The sequence below is a fragment of the Hippocampus zosterae genome, chromosome 16 (assembly GCF_025434085.1).
Source record: "Hippocampus zosterae strain Florida chromosome 16, ASM2543408v3, whole genome shotgun sequence".
NCBI classification, from domain to species: Eukaryota; Metazoa; Chordata; class Actinopteri; order Syngnathiformes; family Syngnathidae; genus Hippocampus; species Hippocampus zosterae.
The window spans coordinates 8,455,837-8,467,930 of NC_067466.1; the positions used below are offsets into that span (position 1 = coordinate 8,455,837).

At 42.5% G+C, this 12,094-nt stretch overlaps 1 protein-coding gene across 1 annotated transcript in view; it reads right to left on the reverse strand.

The window, feature by feature from the left end:
* The window catches only part of flrt1a (fibronectin leucine rich transmembrane protein 1a), a 42,540-nt gene extending 36,266 nt beyond the window's left edge, over positions 1-6,274 (reverse strand). The window contains exon 1 of the mRNA XM_052047833.1: positions 5,676-6,274. The gene's annotated coding sequence lies outside the window, so the exon portion shown is untranslated. The remainder of the gene's footprint in view (positions 1-5,675) is intronic.
* Positions 6,275-12,094: the final 5,820 nt, after the last annotated feature.

Below are 12,094 nucleotides of genomic sequence, written 5' to 3' on the forward strand. Positions count from 1 at the left end.
ATTAATATTCAATAGGCTAAAAGTTTAGAATTGAGCTGTGTTCAACATCCACGTAGTGCATTATATAATCAAACGTCAGCTCCAGTAAATGCATGATTTCATTAGATTCCGATGATGCAAAACGGCTTAAATAATTTACGGAGTCACTGACAAAGAGTGTTTAGGAAGCCAGCGCAAAGCTTGATTCGGTTCATACGCCGCAATGAAAACAATACGCCAATACTAACCGAAAGCTGAGCTGAAATGTACCATTTTGGAATACATTTTCAAAAGATACAATCGATTCTGTACCAATCGTGATGATGACATCCCACTACAAAATTAGAACCTTCCGCCCCCTCCAAAAAAAATGAAAGTTGAATAAATCACTATTTGTCAGAGGCAATGCCTAAAACCACAGTAAGTGGTTATATATCAGCATTGCAGCTGGGGGAAGGACGTGCACATACTGCAAGAGTGAAACAGGGCAGGGGAGGGAAGGTAGCTGATGCTTGCTCTTTTTTTTCCTGAAATTGATCCATCTCTCATCTTTGTGAGATTCAACTTAAAAATCGATCCGATCAGAATCTCAAGTGGTCTACGTATTTGGTCGGTGTGGCTGTAACAGCACACAGAATTTATGGGTAACTGTCAGCCTCAGTAGTCCTCGTCCATTTTTGTAAGACATGTGCATGGATGAGTCTGCATTTCTGTTGGACAAAATGTTGGGAGGCGTGCCCGCTTTCTGCATCGACGGACTTCACTGAGGTCAAGTGGAAAATTTGGTGTGCAGATGGGAACTACGTAATTACAATTTGGAGGGGGGGAAAAAAAAAGATTCTGTTGCTCGTCGTTTGTGGGGATGTCCGGATTCAACATTAATCTCAGTCATGGAGCAGCTCTTGTCTTTCATTTGCATGTACAGCAAATTTGTCAAACTCTGTCACAATTTAACTCAAATCCACAGATGATAAAGGTCAATGTGAGGTCAAGAAGAGAATTTCATGTATTTAAACTTCTGATCATGTTTGGGCCTTAATAGAAGACTTTCAAAGGCCCTGACATCACAGCCGCTGTTGCAACCAACGTTTTGTGATTCAATGAATACCTGTCTGACAGTTTCGATCAATATTGAGGAAGCATATCTTTTTATTTAATACAGTATGAATGGGCTATGTGCACATGTCTGACAGTGGATCTGAACAAAAATAATCTTGACAGAACTAAAACTTATACGAACTAATAATCATCAAACTAAACAGAGGACTGTTTTCCCCATTTTTATTCATTTACCGAGGAAGGATTTAGGTTTGCTAATAGAGCCACTCCCCAAATCTGCCAAATAAATAGCACTCATAAAAGTCACGTCTGCTGCACAGGATGGCGGCAGGTTGTACAGTTCATGTCTGAATAAATCTATGAAAGGCAGCATTGCCAAGTCTTTTTCTGCAATGAAATATACTAATAGGGAAGAGGATGTGATGCCTCGACTCCCATAGAAATCAAGCAATAGGCGAGGAAGAAAGGGATCAGGAAGAAAAAAATGTATTCTGTGAAAAAGTGAGAGGGCTGTTTTGAAAAGAAACGCTGCTCGTTTGGCTGGAGGTCTAGCCCAACTTGTACTTCAATAAGCTGTTTACCCTGCAAATGTGCTGCAGATGAATTTGTCACCAAGGTCTAATATGGAAGCTGTCCAGCTCAGCACAGACGCCTGTAGCAAGGGTAGCAACCTCTTTTTCCTCTCTCTTCCCGTCCTCCTCTCCCTACGACTTTAAAGCAAAGCGGAAAAAAGCAGCGTTTCTGCTGCTGCAAATTGCCCAGGAATGGCTTTTATTTGAACAGCAAAACCAGTGAATGCAAACGCTATGACGAGCCTCATGACAATGAATGCGTGACAACATCCGCGTCCTTCTGAAAATTCAAAAAACATTCACACGCACATTGTGAAATACATCTTTCGGTGAGTTCTAGAAATGTGTGGACAATGGGATGATATCGCACTTGGCCAATTAACCTATTCAAATGCAGAGATATTATTGAGCCCTTCAAAATGGTGACACGCCATATAAAATGACAGTAATTTTGTCATTTATAAGCTCTTTAATTAATATTGAAAGCCTGCACCAATCACACCTTGGTGTGATTTGATTCGAAACTAATGTGGTAGTGAAAAAATCCTAAATTGTACAAACTCTTTGCGTATCATGTTATGGACTGCAGAGAGCTGGAGCCTTTCCCATCTGATTTGGGGCGAAAGGCTGACTACACCCTGGACTGGTCACCATTCACCCACATAATAAAAATAGAACTGTACTGTATGAAAGTCAAGCGAGTGAGCCATTACACAGTCCGACTCTTCTTGTCAGGCAAGCACAATAACGGGAACAGAACATTTCTATCCGGACTTCCAGAGCTCTCAAGAAATATATATATATTAGATAGATAAATAGATAGATATATCCATCCATCCATTTTCCCATCAGAGTATCTTCACAAGGGTCGTGGGGTGTGCTGGAGCCTATCGCAGCTGTCTTCGGGCAGTAAGCGGAGAACACCCTGAACCTGGTTGCCAGCCAATCGTAAGGCACATATAGGCAAACTACCATTCGCACTCACAATCACACTTAGGGACAATTTCGAGTGTTCCATTAACCTGCCATGGATGTTTTTGGAATGTGGGAGGAAACCGGAATACCCGGAGAAAACCCACGCAGGCACTGGGAGAACATGCAAATTCCACACAGGAAGGAGCTGGAATCGAATCCGTACCTCTACACTGTGATGTTGACACCCTAACCACTGGCCCACCGGGCCACGTATATTATATAATGTGAATGTGTGTTTTTACCACAAACAATCTGCACTCTCAATCTCCAGTCCAGCAATCAGAGACTTTACAGCGACAACTGTGTCAGCATGTCAAAGGACGTGATAGAACGATTACCGGTATATGAAACGCAGGCTTGCAGTTAAAAAGGAAATCAAGATAAAAATAAATAAAAAATTCTGGGGGAAAAAAAATGTACATTGAGCCACACAAGCTACATACACAAAAACATGTTTCAAATCTGGTATTAGATTCAAAGTCATAGATAGAAAATACGAGCACTTGGATCGCATACTCTCTCTTACCCGCTCCATTTTAAATATAAATATTTCAAGCGAGCCATTCATTTAATTTTAAAATCCAAGGATGAAGAGAGTATTGATATCCATAGACTGCTCTGATTTAATATGCCTGACGTCACCCACACCAACCATCCTTTTTCCCTGGCAACAAAGGTCACTTGAGTTGTGAAAATGACGCTGTTGTCATGGATAAAATGTCTCTGATGTTATGACTTAAGAAGGCAAGGAAGTTGAGATATTCCCAGCGTGATTAAGAAGCGCTGACAAGAGGACAGACGCTTTGCAGTTTGCTAACGTTCAAACTGCATCCGTTCTGTCTGATATAGTCAAGGTGCTTCGGGGCAAGCTTGACACTTACTAAATGTAAACAAGGTATCCAGCACCCTTGTTAAGTGTGGCGCTATCTTGTTCCTCGGAAAACTTAAAAGCACAATTTACTTTTTCCCATCGTGTACAACCATGTCGATACAACTTGTAGGAAATATGCCACGGAAATGCCACCTGGCCATCGGTCAAGCGTCAAAAGTGTCAATAACTCGAGTATCTTTGCAGTTTGACGGATGAATTAACAGCCAATTCTGAAGACCACCAACGATTTTGATTACAGCTCTTCTTTTTTTTTACAATAGTCTAATCTTCAACAGGATGCCAAGTAAATAAAAAATGATAACATAGAATGATGTCAATAATTGAAATGTAATCCAGTACGTCGAGAATGCTGTCCAGATGTTCTCAATGTGTTTGCAGAACACGCATCATTTCAAGTGTCAAGATGTCTGACCCCCGCCCCCGACAACCTTATGATCCTGTTAGCCGCCGCTGCTATTGCCAAAATGACTTAATCGTACCACGCACGCTGCATCACATCATATAGAGTTGTTTAGGCTAGAAATGGATGCCCTCGTATGCAGGTTGTAGCATATTGCTCGCGGTTGAGCCTGGGTGATCCGCACCAATGTTTGCGAGCTTTGTTTCAACGTGCCCAACTGAACCGCACCTATGGGAGATTCCAACTGGACTTCGATGAAAACGAAAGCACAGTAAGTTGCCGAAGCCATCTAGTGTCTCTGGAACAGCACGTGTGTAAGAAATGAAATCAATGCTGTGCCCGCTCTTTTATAATTCACATAAACCAGGAATTAGCCTATGACTGCATACGGCTAAGACTTATGCAACACAGCACATTTTTGTTTCAGTTTGTTAACAGTTCAACCTTAGCGGAGGTTTTCGCTCGACTGAGTGTTGCTTTAGTAATGAGATGCAAAGACAAGACTGACTAATGACCGGGTAGCTTTCATTCTGAGCTCCTCTTACAATTGCAAATTTCAATTGCTTGCAAATCTATTGATGTATGAATAAAGCATGCAAATCAATTCAGCAGCACTCTGCAGCATGGCAGCCGAGGTGCAGCTCAGGATTTTATTTTTTAAGATCCCAGTAATTAAAGCTGCTCTCTGTGGCTGCCAGTCCCCCACCCAACGTCCAAGGGTTGCCCGTCGGAGAATATCTCATCCAACTTTCACAAGATGGTCTCCTTTGGAGACGCCATCTGTTTGTCTAACACCCCGTTCGCTATGTATGTACATGCATGTTAAGTCAAGTTATTTCAGCAAGCTTGCTTCAAGCTACTGCAGTCCTTTATTCACACACAATTCTTCATTCCTATTTTTTTTTTATTGGAAGTGCTCATTTGACCTGTCAATCATGATATAGAGCTTTCTGTGATCATGATGAGACAATCATTATGAATTGGATTTAATCTCTGCATATTTGTGCTACAAATCAACCTGTCTCTACATTTGTTTTTTTTTTTTTTGCATTGAGACAAACCAAGATGCACTGAAACTGACGTTTCCAATTAAAAAAATTTTTTTTGCTGATTCAGCAAACACAAAGCCCGTCCCTGTTGATCTGATTGACCATCGTTGCTGATTTCAACCGTCAGTGTCATAAAAATCGGACGGTTTTACAGTCTTAATGATAAGTTAATGGTGACAGGGAGCGGGGCGCTGCTGCATGACTGATTTATGCAGTCGTTCCGGTAACGTCGATCACAGCAATCAAACGGCTACCTGCCTTTGGGGGCGTGGCTTTTAAGGAGAGGCATCAACCGAAACACATGTGACCAACCGTATTCGAATTTATGCCTATACCAGTGACAGGTTGATGTCGTTTTTTTTTTTTTATTGGCTCAACCAATATCCAACTTTCCTTCACCAAATGGGCTGCACTCAAACGTCAAGTTATATTTTGATGATTCAGTGTCATGCATCTTCTCTGCTTTTTTTAAAAAATGAACGTAAATCCAACAACGGGCCTATTCGGTTCACACTGTCAAACCCGACAGCTAACCCTGCACCCTCAATCAAGTGGTCGGGCACATGCAAAAAGAGTCGAATGGATTGTTTCACTGGCTTTTTTCCCCGCCACACAGCAGCAACACAAAAAAAAAAATCTGGCAAATAGTGACATCTGTTTGAATGCACAAAAGAAGGTGAGAATTTGGTCAGATGGAATGGCGAACATAATATTGGCAGTGCACGCACGTCAATCAAGTTATCACCTACCGGAGGGGTAAAGGCGAGGATGCTGTCGCTCTCTTTCTGTCTTGGGTGCAAAGATTCTCGCGTCACGGGTCCCTCACGGTTCACCCGAGCCAGCGAGCTCTGCTAGTTGTATTCCCATATGTTGTCCCCAGCTCGATTAGGAGTGCTCCGGTGCATCGGCGACTGGTTTGGTCGGCGTGATCGCGAGTTGCCAGCTTCTCCTGTGTGGCAGCGATGCTCCCTCCGCCCCTGAATCTCCTCGATGCGGCACTGGACTGCCTACATACTCGTAAAAAAAATAATAAAAAGCGTGCACTGGCCAACTTCTTATGGCATTTCGTCGCCGGAGCCAGCCGCGCTCGCTCGCGCGTGCCCTTTTGGGATTGCAAAAAAAAATAAAAAATGATGGCGCTCTATTGTCACAGAGGAGAGGTGGGGAAAACGCTCAAGAGACGCAGAAACGTGCTTTTATTTCCCTCCGAGAGAAGAGGCAGACTGAAGCGTAAAGGATGGAGAGGATTAATGGTGAAAGAGGCACACAGCTCTCTCGCTCTCTCTCCCCCGCTCCCCTTTCTTTCCCTCTCTCCCTCCTCTCCGTCTCCGTTTTCTATGCCTAGACACATACTGAATCGGAATCGCATCACACGATAGGATTTGCATTGGCACACACACATACACATGCGCGCCCACAAAACCCAGTTGGGTTTTGTTCCGCAATTGTGCTTTTGTTTAATCATTGCACATATCTCCAAAGTGGCTGCACATCTGCACAGTCTCGCGAGTGATGTGGACTACTCTTCACTCAAGGTGTGACCAGGCAGACTGAGGTGGCGTGTAGTACAATTCCCACTGGATGGAGCTCCGGCTACCACTTAGATCTGACGCCTTGCTTGATTAAAAGCAAGACCTGTCATCTTGAAAGCTCGATAGGAATCGGCTTGTGTAATTATATGTTGGGAGGCTTTTTCCCATCATGTCATCTATTTTGATTTGCTAGCTAGTGTTCATTGTGAAAAAAAAAGTAAGCTTTTAATTTTGGGAAGACAAGCAAAAATACCTCACAAAAGACGATACTGTACAACTCTTAAAGCTCAGAATGCCTCTGAAAGCACAATGCAGAGCATCAGCATATCAATGATTCAGCAGGTCTAGAAAATGAAAATGGAGCTACTCTTGTGCTTATGGTGCATCTGTCAAGTTTATATCTCTGTATGAAGGAGAGCATTGCAACGGGACATTAGGGTACAACAGCGTAACGACGATGATAACATTAGCCACGGGAGCAGCCGAAGTGACTTTTTGCAGTGAGTCAGTGGGAGATGGATGACACAAACCCGTGACCCAAACAAAGTTGAATGGCACACTGAATCATCATCAACTGGGCACAGTGAAAGAGCTCCTTGTGACTAGATTGTTGTCATAATGTCTAAAAATGTGAGGATTGCGTTGCTTGTGTTTAGGGGCACCGGCAGGGATTTAAGTCCCCATGAAATAAAAAGAAAAAAACCCCAACAACTTTGGGTCCCATCAATTGTAAATAATAGAATCTAGAGCCTGCCACTGGCTCTGGCCCGCAACAGTCGTGATGACTTTCTCCCTTTACACTGCCCCTGCTTGTGTTTGTCAAGATGAGTCACTTTGTTGCATCAAATTGTGCGAACTGAACACGCCGCTAGCGATAAGACAGACGGGCTGCTTTAAATCAGATGATGACAGTAGAGCACCAGTTAAATGCTGCGAAAACTAGTCCGCTATCTTGTCATCAAAGCATTTTTTTGCCCCAATTTCTCTTCCAACGGGAATAAATAATTATTTTTTACCCAACCTCTGTTAAGCCAAAGCACATCATTTACATGAAAAACATCTCATGACACACCACTAAACCACAATGGGCGTACTGTACTGAAATGTACAGAAAAATTGACGGTCTCACCTCAAACTACTCACAAATTTCCTTTGTGTGAAATTTGGGCCAGTTGGACACAAAGCTATGATTATGTTTGATGAATGTCATGTAGTGGAAGAGCACATAAATGGTTTGCCTGTCACTATACAGAACCTTGCTGGAATAGATAGACCTACATAATCAGAGAGACATAACTTGTCGTGGGTAAATAATACCGTATTAACCCGAACATAAGACGGTGTTTTTGCATTGAAATAAGACTGAAAAAAGTGGGGGTCGTCTTATATTCGGGGTCTAGACGTTATACCCTTTCACGACGCTGGGTGGCGCCAGATATAATTGAAGCGAATGCTGAACTCTACTTCCCAGGTCAAAGTGAACCCCTGTCACGAACAATAAGAATAAAAATAAAAATAGCGGTAGCACGAAGAAGAAAAATAAAAATAGCGTTAAGAAAGAAACGAGAAGAAAATAATAGAAGAGATAACAGAAAATGGAGAAACATAGCGACAATCTGGAGAAAAGTGGGTCGAAGATCGGCCAGGTTAAACAGCAGCTGAGGCGAAGTTATGATGTCATTTACAGTTCAAGAACCAGAAGCCATTCATTTGCGAATGTGATTGCACTTTAGTTTACATATTTAAATGTTCAGATATTAAGATTTGAATGAGGCAAAAGAACATGCTTTTTCTCTCAAATACCTGTATATTCTTATAATCATTTGTTTCAGATGTACTGTAATTATTTTCTGTATAAAAATTAATTTGGTTTTCGAAAAGTCTCTTTTCAAACTTGAGTCTTGAAAAAGAGGGGGGGGGGGTCGCCTTATAATCCGGGCCGTCTTATATTCAGCCCAATACGGTACATGAAACTTTTTATATCAGAAATTGACACTAAAATCTCTGGAGCTCATGCTGCTTAGTAAAAAAATACCATCAGGTCCACCATAACAATAATTGAAAAAAATGACATAACAAACAACAGCAATCGCCAACAAAATGCTTCCCCCGCCCCCACACCTCCCGATGACTTTATTGTTTTGGCTTTGAAAGACGACTGATGCGTTGCTGTTGTTGCTTTGGCAGATGCCCTCAACTCCTTTCCTTGATTCTTTTGCAATCGATTGGATGTCAGTCCATGAGCCACTGTGGTAGTAAATATAATTTAGCGTCAACAAATTGTAATTAGACCTCTAAATAGCCACCTGAGTGTCATTTGGCATGCATTTGGGTTTTGGGTTGGTTTCTTATTGAAACATTAAACTGGATCTGACAATGAGACCAGAGATTTGTTTGCAGTATGGTAAATATGAGGAACTAAGGGGTGACTGGGATGATCACCTTCAAAGTCACCTTTCCCCTCTAGTCTGGAGGAGAGCTCAGCATGCAGGACCCGGAAAAGGAGGGTGTAATATTTGACCGCGCGTGTGACTGATTTAGTTCATTATTCTCTTCCCCACTGTCACCATTTTCCATCCATGCCGCTTTTGCTGCCTTATCTCCCCTCCCTTTATGCCGTCTCAGTGGGAGCAGGAGTGTAATTATGCAGTCAGACACTGTTACAGTGTTTACAGACGCAAAAGTGCCTTAATTTATTCCAACTGTTAGCGGTAATTCCCCGCTTTAATTTATAGCTCATCCTCCCGTTGGGTAAATGGGAGAAGCAGATAGTGGGAGTAAGGGGGTGGAGCTTCTATGGATGTTATTTACAGGGATGGCGTTCAAAGCTTCACTGTGCTTTTTAAAGTCATAAGAAACATCATCAAGTTACTTTTTTTTTTCCGGAAGAACGGTGGCAACACTACCTGCGAGTGACTGCCAAACAGCCCAAGTGTGTAGCCTGCCTTTCACCCGACGATTCCTCTCCTCGCGACCCTGAACAAAAATAAGTCATTTAGAAAATGGACAAATGGAGGCGGTTCAATGAAGCCTGCACAAGAACAAACACTGATTTTACTGCATTGCTGTCTTCTGCCTTTCATCGGTTGTGTATCATCCACAGAGAGGAGTTCATGAATGTCAAAAATGTCCGACTTCGATAGCCTTGTTGTCCTCCATGTAGTGGTAATGTTCAAATCCTTTGCCAAAACGGATGTCTTACGAAGACATTTATGACGGAGGCTTTGAACCATGCCGGCAGAATCGTGCCAAGAAATGACAGTTTGTCATTACTGTCAGCTAATTAACACTTTGAGGCACCGCTCGGCCAATAACTCACCTAATACAATGACTCAATATGACGTGTAAATTTATTGTGGTGTTTTCTTAAACTTTGAAGCCCACCCCCCGCCCCGCCTTAAAACTGTGCACGACAGGAGTAAAACTCTGGCATCAATAACCTCCATTGAGCCCATTCACAACTGCTACAATGGTTCTTACTGACATTTTAGAAACCGCAAGGAGGTGAGACACAATACCTTAATGAGCCGGCTAAAACACTTACGTCAAGATAGCCAAGAAAAACAACCGCGGAGCTTGAGCCTCTAAAGCGGGGCCTTCACACAGCATGAGAGAACATTATTGATATTTGAAAAATGAACACAGCAGACGTTTTTATGTTCAATTGAAAACATAACCCCCCACCCCCCCAAAAAAAAGTCAAGTTGAGCCTGTACAATGATTCCGACACAACAAACGCGAGTTGGTTGAAAGCCAAGCTACTCTCAGATTTGTCATCATCACGCATAAAACTAACAACGCCGTCCTATACGGTACACGGGCATGAAAACAAGGGCATCCAAAATTAGAACAACACACTTGATTAAACCAAAGTCAAAATCACAAACGCCTTACAATAAACATTCCAAGTCAGTAAATATCAAGAGGTTTAAATATATCAAGTAATGGAAAACAATAAGAAATTATTAATTGCTCATTAGATTCAGCGGGAGAGTTAGATGTCAAAATGCATGTCAAAGAAAATACTTGAAGATCATTTCCCTGGTTAATAAATTGCAGCATAGCAGAGCGTATCGGCTTCCTGTCGGGGAGCAGAATTAGAATACAGTAACATCTCATCTATCCCGGGCGTCTTCAGGCAGTAGGCGGGTGCACCCGGAACTGCTTGCTAACCAATCACTGGGCACACATAGACAAACTACCATTCACACTCACAATCACAATTTCGAGTGTTCCATTAACCTGCCATGCATGTTTTTGGAATGTGGGAGGAAACCCGACTACCCGGGGAAAACCCACAGAGGCACGGGGAGAACATCTGAAGGCTGGAGCTGAGGCAGACGTGCTAACCACTGGACCGCCCCATATAGTGTACATATTTTCTAAATAATATTAATAATACTTTATTAAGTTTAATAGCGCTTTGAGTTCTTACGGCTGTATCCGCATTGGCGGCACAAACAATTCCGCCATTTCAAAGACAGTTTCGTGTCGGGATTTTCACTTTGGATATTGTGTCGTTGCATCCCAAGGGGAAGCGTTTAATGAACCACATTATAGCGTGGGAACACTATATACAATAGTTTATTTGCTTTCTCCTCAGACTCCATCCTTATAATGAGCTGATTTTGCACAATCGTAACCATCTTAGCACTACATTATAACTATACGATAAAAGCTTGTACGATCTTTCGCGTGGCGGCTCCGTTCTTCTTTAGTACCGTACGGTACCCGCGTTCGTGCCGTAGTGGCGGGATACTGCGGCATAACCATTTCTTCTTTGTTCATTACCATGAGATTTAACTTCTCCTGTAGCGCCATAACCTTCTTCAGGCGCTTCGGCTGTCTGCCAGAAGCCTTAAAAGGAGCAGCGCATTTGGGCGGCATTTTATCATGATTGAAAGAGCACAAAAATATCCATGTTAAGTGCGAAAAGGTCTATTTTTATAGTTATGTACGATTCAGTACGAGCCGCGTTTCCAAAAAGCGTATGGGATTGACTAACAAGAACAATAGCTCTTTCCAAATGGTGCATTCGCAATTAGCAATTTGCAAAAGAGTATTTACAAGGACTCACTGCTAACAACACTGCTTTGACATCAGCATTCCTCCAATTAGCTTTCTGATGCAGACAGAGGCGCCGAGAGCTGTGTTGACCTTGAACATTATTTGTTCATTAACGTTCAGGATCAGCAGGGTTCGTTGAACAAGTGAAGCGGTACAAAAACAAGAGAGCTTTTTGTGCATCGCTAATAATTTCTTGCTTCAAGGATGGCTGCTGCTCACCTCGTGAGGAAGTGGCTTATAGTTGGTTTGCCGAATTAAATCAAATGCATAATGTCATAATACAAACATTGAAGAATGTGAGAAAATAACTAGCTTTATACGTTTTCTGTCGTCAAGACCACCAACTGGTTCAGAGGTCATAATATTGATGGACCAGACAGGACACCTCGTTTGGGCGCAAGGTTTTAGGAAAAGGTCTGACATTTTAACATGATGGCCAGAGTGCGGTGTGTTTTTGTGTTTTCCTGTGGTGTAATTCGGCAGCTTGGTGGTGAAGTGCTGCCACGATGAGTGAAAACACAAACGATGCCTTTACGTTTCCGAGGAGGCTCATGTCTCTCTTCGGACTC